Below are 8488 nucleotides of genomic sequence, written 5' to 3' on the forward strand. Positions count from 1 at the left end.
ATAAAAGTAATAGAAATAGTCATTATGAATATATGTAAAAATATCATTCTATTTTTAAGAAAATTATCCTGTTGCCCATTTTAATCTTTCTCACAAGTATTATAACATTTTATTATCATTGTTTGAAATTAATATTGATGCTAACTGGATATTTTTTAAACTTGTACTGTCTACCTTATCACAATAAAAATAAATTCTATTTCAAATGATATTTTTATTATAAAATGTAAAGTTAGTAGAAGAGAAGAAATGTAAACAAAGAAACCAAATTGAAAACAAAGTCAGAACCAGTAAGAACTTGGGCATGGCCCTATGCAACACTAAGTTAATAAGAGGTTTTGTGATTTTTCTTCTTTGTTTCCATGTTGCTTACTTTCTAAAGGAAGATAGCCATGCTTTTTGCATAATTGCTTCCCAATTATATTAACAGTGGGGGCATAGATCTTCACTATTAAACATGGTAGATATATTGGCAGTAGATAAGCTCACACACCATTAAAACATAGAGCATGTATTATTTTTTCCAGTTCTCTGAAGATGATCAAAGAAATTTAGAAAGAAAAAAATAAAAGTAGTGTATTACAAGTAATCATCTTCCCTATAACCATCTCTTCCACTCTCCTTAGAACTAGAAGCTGTCACTCAGTCTTGAATCTGAAGGTCTGAGAGTTTCCATGACAAAATAGGTTAGGGAAAGCCTATAGCCTGGAAAAGAAGTTAAAGAAATAGGTAGGAGACTTAGATTTTAAAGGAACCAGACTCTAGGAAGAAGGGGAAATAGAAGTCTGATAAAAAATAGAGTGACAGGTGGTACTCTCAAGTAGTTTGAAAGACAAACAGTGGTACCCTAAATGCAAGGGTCACTGGGTTTTTATCCTTGGGTTTACTGAAACTGAAATAGAGAATTAGCAAAGGAAACTGGCTCTCATTCTCCAGCTTGCTAAGATTGAAATAATCACGTTGTGAGATAATAAGATTGAGAATTTATAGCTACTTGCTGAATAAAAATCATTTTCTAGGCTCCCCATATGTGTGTTCACTTGGTAAAGGGAAGGGACTAACTGACCAACCTTCTACTCACCACTGATATAGTAAGTGACATGGCGGGAAAAGCCTCCTCTCAGAATAAACAGCAAGGCCTTTTTATTTTACCTAAAAGAAGCTACAGACAGCACTGTGGGATTAAAGAAATAGGAGATAAGGAACCTAATACCTGGGTTTTATAGACAGGTAAAACCCAGAGATCAGAGACTGGATAACTTGCTCAGGATCACTCAGCAAGAAATGGTAAAAACATCATTCTCACTTCAGCTAGGACTATTTCCCCACTGCCTCTCCATTTGAGATGCGGGCCATTAAAGATATCAGCACTATGTAATTACCACTTTTCCTCATATTAGCATATTGTGAATGTAGTCATTTAGTCTCAGATAATGATAAAATTAGCTCTAGTTAGTGTTGTATAAGTCTAATCTTTTATGAAATTTCACTTTACTTATCAAAATGTGCCTTTAAAAGTTATCAGGAAAAAAAATTGATAGTACTGGCATATAAACAAGACTTCATTATTTCATTGGTTGAAATTTATCCTAAGCAAACAAACATTAAAATCAAGTACATTGGAAAAAATAAATATGCTTTAAAAAATTTGTCTCCAGGATTAATTTTAATGATAATTACATTTTTATTATAGATAATAAAATGATTCACATTTTATACATCCTAATAAAAGACTGTAGGGCATTGTGCTTTAAAATGCTTGTTGGAAATTAATGATTGGCCTTTAGCATTTTCCACTAATTTTCTATCTTAGAAAAGATTTAGGATAAGTGTTTTGTCTGAATCAAGCGTCTCTTGCATCAGACTATATACTTAAAAAGTGCAGAACAGTTATAAAAATGATTTAATGCTCTCCAATTTTGTGTTCAAAATCCTCTTCACGAGCTCCTGTGTTAGACAAAGAAATAGAGAGTCTAGAAGGTAATGTTATGGACTATATTGTGCCCACTCTCAAATTCACATGCTGAAGCCCCAGCCCCCACTATCTCAGAATGTGACTGTGTTTTGAGATAGGGCTTTTAAAGAAGTAATTAACATACGGTGAAACCACTGGGGTAGACACTAATCCAATCTGACCAGTCTTAAGAGGAGATTAAGACATACAGAGAGACACCAGAGATGCCTATACACAGAGGATGACCACCTGCAAGCCTAGAAGAGAGGCCTCAGAGGAAACCAGTCCTGCAGATACGCTGAACTTAGATTCCAACTCCAGAACTGTGAGAAAATAAATTTCTGTTGTTTAAGTCATCCAGTATGTGGTATGTTGTTATGGCAGCCCCAGCAAACTAACGCACTCAGTATGTATTGAATTACTTTTTATAGAATGCATGCAGGGTGTGTGATATTCTGGCTTATTTAAAGGAAAAAGAAAATATTTATATGAAGATTATTAATTTTTAACAATTTATAGGTAATATAATACAAACGATTTTAAACGAATTGTTATAACAATGCTTTAAAAACTTAAAGACTGTGTTATGAGGAAAGTCAATTATCACAGAACATAATTTTTGTGAAAATATGGTAAAAAAAAGTGCTTATTGGTTTCATTCAGGCCTATGAACAAAACATTTCAAAAATATAACTAATATAGAATCTAAAATCACATGTGAATAACATAATGATGGAGTAGTCCTCTAAACGACTCATACGCTTATTTGGTACCCATTTATTAAGCCAGAATGATGAGATATCATAATACAGAGCTGCACTGTCAATATGGTGGCCCTTAGCTACATATGGCTATTTAAATTTAAGTTGATTCAGGTTAAATAAATTTACAATTTGGTTTCTCAGTTGTACTGGTACCATTTCAAGTGCTTAATAGCCATATGTGGCTAGTGGCTACATTACTGGTCAGTATACACATAAAACATTTCTATCATTTCCAACAGTTGTATTAGACAGAAGTCCTGTGTTCATGTCTCGAACTTTCCATTTACTAGTCATTTAATCTTTATGCAACTCAATTACTCTATTTGCAGATAGGGAACAACGAGTAAGCCATTTCTCAAAAGGTTATTATGAGGATTTAATGGGATAACACCTGAGGAGGTCAACTGTAAATTGAGAAGTGAAGTACATATAGTGTCATGATATACTGAGTGAATATAGTGATATGGAGTCTATTTTGAAGAGAGTATATTACATAGGAGAGACAGGCTTATCAATGAATAATTATCATACAAAGTAGATTGTGAGAAGTATATAATTAGTAGGGGACGACAAAGATGTTGAGAGATTTTCCCCATTGCCTGAGTATAAAGTTGAAACTCTTAACAAATCCCTCATAATATGTTCTTCTGATCTCTTAATTATTTGTTTATTTCTTTCATCTCTTGTTAGGCATCAACTCTCTTCATTCTACATTCTACCTAGATTTAGAGGGGTTTTGTTTTGTTTTGTTTTGTTTTTAAATTCAATTCTTCAAATAGGCCAAACCTCATTTTCAAACTTTTCTGTTTGTCCTGGACTGCAACACAGGGCCAGGCTGCTTCATTTTGACTTCCAGTTCCTTCCATCCTTTCACCTGGCTAAATAAGCCTTTAGCTCTCTTCCCAGCCATTAGTTATTGAGAACTCTTCTCTGACTATCCTAGTTCTCCGTCATCTCGATTACCATATTTGGTTGAAGTGTCCTGTAAACTGAAATTAATGCTGTCCCTACTGACTGCAAACTCAGGGTAATTGGGAATCCTGAGTCTCTTGATCACTGTTAAAATCCCAACACCTAACACTGCTGCTCCCTTACAGTAAGTGTCTAATATGTTGGCTGAATGAAAGCTGAGGGAGAAAATGCTTTTAGGTGATGAGATTGTGTACATGGGTGAATCATCAAAGAGGTGGTATTTGAACGACCTTCCTGAAATGTGAATTTTTAGTTTTTCTCTTCAACAATGCTGTGTGCACCATGAATATAAGTGCCAGTTTTTTAATTCATGTCTACTCTAGAACCTACATTTTGTTACACAAACAATATTTTGCATAATTTGCCATTTAATTAATTGCAGGATACTCATTCAAAGTAGGATAGAAAAAAAAATAATATTTAATAGTCATTCACTCTATGCCTGGGTACATTTCAACCCCTTTTATGTGAACTATCTCACATAACCCTTACAACAATCCTGGGAGTTAAGTATTATATTCATTCGATAGATAGATAAGTGGAAGCGAGGAGAGAATAAGTACCTTGTCAAATGTTATATAGCTAATAAATGGTGAAACCGGAGGTTGAATCAGGTCTCTCTGATCTCAGAGACTATTCAAATTCCACTGGAACATTAAAGTTACTATGACATATAATCTTACATCTCAACTGTAATATTTGTGTAAAAATCGAGATCCAGTTTTCCCTTGAAAGCAGGGTAGAAGATTAATGATTTTTTTAGCTAATTATTTCACTCACCTATTAGTTCTGTTGTCACAATCAAATGTCTTAAAGATTTACTTTATTTTAAGCTCATTTTACTTATAGTCTCCTTGTGCATAAATATCTGATTAACTTATATTGTTTGTTTCATTTTCTCAGATTCCATCTACCCCAAAACCTTTTAGTTACAATTTAATACACAACAAAAAACATTATTTTCTAAATAAAAGGAAATAACAGTTATATACCAAAGAGGAGTGTGTTCATTATTCTCTTTTCACTTATGTATGTGTATGCATTTATATATGTAAGGAATCTGAGATAAACACATTTGATGAAAGTCTCTGGGGAAAGATAATTTTTTTCTGCATATTTTGTAATTTCTTTCATTTATTAATGTTTAAGTCGATTTATTCAGCTTAAGCTAAACTGATACATTATTCATATTAACAGAAGCACATAAATAATGTTGATTTTTATCTCCAAAATCTCTTTTTACAAATTTACTAGGAAGTAGGCTATAACTCATTTCCAATGCATTATCTGCTCGTTAGATCATGAAATTTATAAGTATCTTTGTTCAGCTCAAGGGAGAAATGGTATAACATTTTCTCACAGGTAAGGTGAACATTAAATATACCACAGACAAATCAGAATAATGACAAATTATTATATACTCAACATTTTAAAAGGATAACTCTTGAAATTTTTTATAGGTGGTTGTTCTATTGCATTTTAATTCACTATACACTAGGCTCTTGAGTCTTATGGACTTTTAATTAATTATGCAAAATAAGTATGTCAACATGATGGCGGGAAAAAGTAACTATATGTTCCTAACATTTTCAGTGGTAGCTGTCCTGTCAAAGCCTTTCATTTTTCTCACCAAATGTCCAAATTCCAGACCCTTCCATATTATCTTTAAAATGGTCAAAGTTGGGAACTCAGAAAAGTATCTGCAGTCATTCAAAATGCTGTTCACTGTGTCATTAAAGAGTCTCTTGTGGCCAGTTTGGTAGATTAAATTGATCGTATCCAGGGAGAGGAACAGGAGTAAGGCAGATGGAGACTGATAGCATCAGAAAAATATAAAGCTCTGATCAACCATGCATTCACTTTGCAAACATTTATCTAAAATTTAGTCATGCTAGGCACTTCATAGCTATTATATATACAGTGAGGAGAGGATACAGTCCCTGTGCTCACAAGACTTTAACATAAACTACAAAATGCAATAATGTGATTCTAGCAATACATTAGATAATCCCTACAGCTGGAATAGCACAGTGCATGGTACATGCAATGCCCTCAATAAATATTAGGGTGTTACTATATATTATATAATCTTAATTATATTGTATTACATATTATACTATGCTATATTATATATTATATTTGTAGTTACATAATAAATTCATATATAATATACCATATATGTGCTACATGCTATTCATGTGCTATTATTATTAAAAGCATATTTTTCTTAAAGTTCTTTAAGAAGGAGAGTCACCAAAGTTCTCACAAAATGCTTGAGAAATTAGGTGGATCATAAAAAATAAATTAGATCATATTATTATGAAATTGAGGGGTAGAAATTTAAACTAGACACAAAAGCAGTAATTTGTTTACACCTGGGAAAGAGGAGTTTGTTTCCTAAGTCCTGAACTTTAGAGGGCCAACCCCCATGTTTCCTAAGGTCCCACTACTCCCCAGCCAGAGCCTACAGCCCACCTTCTAGATCATGCTCTGGGCACACAGATCCCTGGAGTTTCCAGGAACTGCACAGCCCTCTTTTTCACCTCTGTTCTCCTGAGTGTTGATTGCACCACAACTGTTATAACTATATTACTGAATGATGGCCAAGGGGTGGTTGTTTGTGAGAAGCGTGTATGGAGCTTGGACTTTGGGCTCAGTTGCTCAGATGTCTTAGCTTCAGAACACGGAAAAGGAACATGGGCTTAGTGTCATGTCTCCTTGTGCTGCCACATTCTGGGGTAGAATTCTGAGGGAGGAAGAGAATTCTAAATTTGAACTAAGTCTTCAAGATTATTATCAAGATCTGTTTGTCAAAGTAGGAAGATAAGACCTACTAAACATTTTGATAGCTGATTTGCAGTTTTTAACTATTTATACATGCAGTCCAGGAATCTCCATTAGGACGCTTTCCCCAGGCCTTGAAAATATAGCTGATGGGCTTGTGACTTATTCCTAAAGGTAAAGTTGACCAGGTCATGGTGCAAGGATCTATGTGACAGAAAAAATACAAAAAGGAAATATATAGTGAATAAGAAAGGGTGATTATGAAAGTAACATAAATGTCATACAACAAAAGACTGGTTCTAGGGAGTAGAAGCTTTATCCTATAGGGTTGTGTGGTAAGCAGAACACTGGTTCCCAAGAATGTTCATGCTCAAATCCCTAGGACCTGTGAATATGTTACTTTACATAGCAAAAGGGATTTTAAAGACATAATTAAATTTACAGTTTTTGAGATAAGAAGATTATTCTGGATTATCCAGATGGTCTTAATCTAATTATGAGTCCTTAAAAGCTGAAAAACCTTTCCCAACTGTATTCAGAGAGATATTGATATAAGGTTAGAAAAGAGTGAGAGAGATTCAACACTGCTGGCTTTCAAGTTGGAGTAAGGGACAGTGAGCCAGAAAGAGCAAGTGGACTTTAGGAGCTGGAAAGGGTAAGAAAGCAAATTCTCCCATGGCATGTCTAGAAAGTAACACAGCCCTGGTGATGCCTTGATTTTGCCTGTTAGACCCATGTCAGACTTCAGATAATAAATGTACATAATTTTAAGGCTCTAAATTTTTGTTAATTTGTTATAGCAGCAATATAAAAGTAATATAGGTGGTATCCTTGAAAAAGTTTCCAGGAAATCTTACTAAGAGATAAAAAGTAATATATTTGTGTTGTAACCTTTAGAAATTATTTTGTCACAAATAATAAGACAACCTGACAAATAGTAGCTTATATAAATGGTATATTTTTCTGATCTAACAAGAAGTCCTGAGGTAGGAACTCTGGTTTACAGGAGCTGTGCAAGTACCAGGATCCTTCTTTTTTTCTGCTCAGCCATCTAAACAATTCAATCTGCATGCTCATTGTCATGAGATAGCTGTTTTAGGTGTCATGTCTGTGGTCAAGACAGGAAGAAGAAAGAGGGTGAAAATATAGGGGACATGCTCACATTGGAGATCTTCCTTTCAAAAACATATTCTTTCCAGAAGCTCCACCCACCAATTATGCTTAAATTTCATTGACCAGGACTGGCTTTCTTAGTCAACTCTTAGGTAAAAGGAAGTCACAGATTTAGTATTTTATGTGGACACATTGTCAGAGTTCTGATAGTATGGAAGAAATAGAGAAGGAATATTGAGAAGTTAATGCAAATTTCTGAATTGCAGGCCTTCTCAAAACCTCTAATAAATTAGTGCACATTGTGACTCTCCAGGAGGGATATACAACATTTCTCAATTTATTTGAATTAGGACAAATAAATTTATTTATTTTCATGTGGAGGAGACCTTACCAGGCTATTGTACAGCATAGTTTGTAAAAGAATATTATAAGAAAGGGAAGCCATCAAAGGATGCTGAAGAGGGAAACAGCCTGATCCAAAATCACTCAGAGACTTAGGTGGCCATGGGCAATAATGAAATACCTCTTTGTATACTGAGCACTTGTTAAGGACAGACCCCTGTGCTGGGCACTGAAGAAACAATGTGTGTGATACATGGTCATTGTCCTTGAAGAGATTTATTTTACTTTGAGTAGAGAAACAATAATGATTCAGAAACTGGCAACTAAGCCTACAAGGACACTAGGGCTTCAAAACAGGAATGGGACTTAAGCAGAGGGCAAGTCATAAGAAAGAGCTCTGTTTACTACAGACATGGGATGCGTCAAAGGCTATCCAGGCCTCATAATTACATCACTAGGACTCAAGAAGAACCACAGAGTATGTGTTTTGCTTACAAAAAGAAAAAGGAGGAGGAGGAGGAGGAGGAGGAGGAGGAAGAAAAAGAAAGAAAATACGAAC

The sequence above is a fragment of the Pteropus alecto genome, unplaced genomic scaffold (assembly GCF_000325575.1).
Source record: "Pteropus alecto unplaced genomic scaffold, ASM32557v1 scaffold7, whole genome shotgun sequence".
NCBI lineage: Eukaryota > Metazoa > Chordata > Mammalia > Chiroptera > Pteropodidae > Pteropus > Pteropus alecto.